The following is a 948-nucleotide window of genomic DNA, read 5'->3' on the forward strand; positions in this document are numbered from 1 at the left end:
TACTCATTTCTTAATCTTGATTTCCCAAAACTCAAATCCCCAATCTTAAATCGAAATCCCCAATCCAAGCTTTCAATTCCCAATCCTCCTTTCAAACATCCATTTTGGTTTCCAAAGCCTATCCAATTATGAAATTTTAAAAGCCAATCCCTAAACTCAAGCTCTCAATCCAAATTCTAATCCCAATTATAAATCCAAGCAACCTCCCAACAGAACTACGTGTGGCTTGATCCCTATTGGATAGGGTATGTAGGCAACTTGGCGAAACCAAGTTCAGTCATACCCTTATTTATCCTTCCCATTCACCACACCCTTCTTTATCCTTCTCCATCCCCCCTTCACAATCTAATTATTTTCTGGAACTCACCTTTTGCATTGTTTGCTTTATACTTAATTGCATGTTTAGTGACTTGTCTTCACATAATAGAAATCACATGTTTAGGTTATTGTGGACCCAGATCCCGAGGACGGTGGGCAAGGGACACGAGATCCCCCGTCAGTCCTCTAAGATCTCCACAATGTGAAGGAGAGCTCTACCAAAGAACTCTCGAAATGATGCCACTCACAACATGGGTGGCGATATAAATGAGATACCTCTCGATTCAAGGACCAGCCCGGAGCCAAGATGTACCTATAACAAAGAAGAGTCGCCATCCAAGGAAATGGGCCCTGGATCCCATGAAATACTCTGTTGCAACGGATAACCAGAGATACAAAAGTCCGTGCCTGATGACGAATGGGGAAGGTGTTAAATGCCCCCAATTCGCCCAAGTGCAAGCACCTGGTCTCTTATGTCATTTTTAATTAATTTTGAAGAGTTTTGGGCTAGAATCATGTGAAATGGGAACCAGTATCCCCGAGAAAACGTCTATCTAAGCATGCATGACCCGGGGATGGGCGAAAGAAAATAAATATCCAAATCCTAACTCACCGCATCTAATCCTAACC

The sequence above is a fragment of the Tasmannia lanceolata genome, unplaced genomic scaffold, assembly GCF_043159265.1.
Source record: "Tasmannia lanceolata isolate RefF3 unplaced genomic scaffold, GAP_Taslan_0.1 ptg000037l, whole genome shotgun sequence".
Lineage (NCBI taxonomy): Eukaryota > Viridiplantae > Streptophyta > Magnoliopsida > Canellales > Winteraceae > Tasmannia > Tasmannia lanceolata.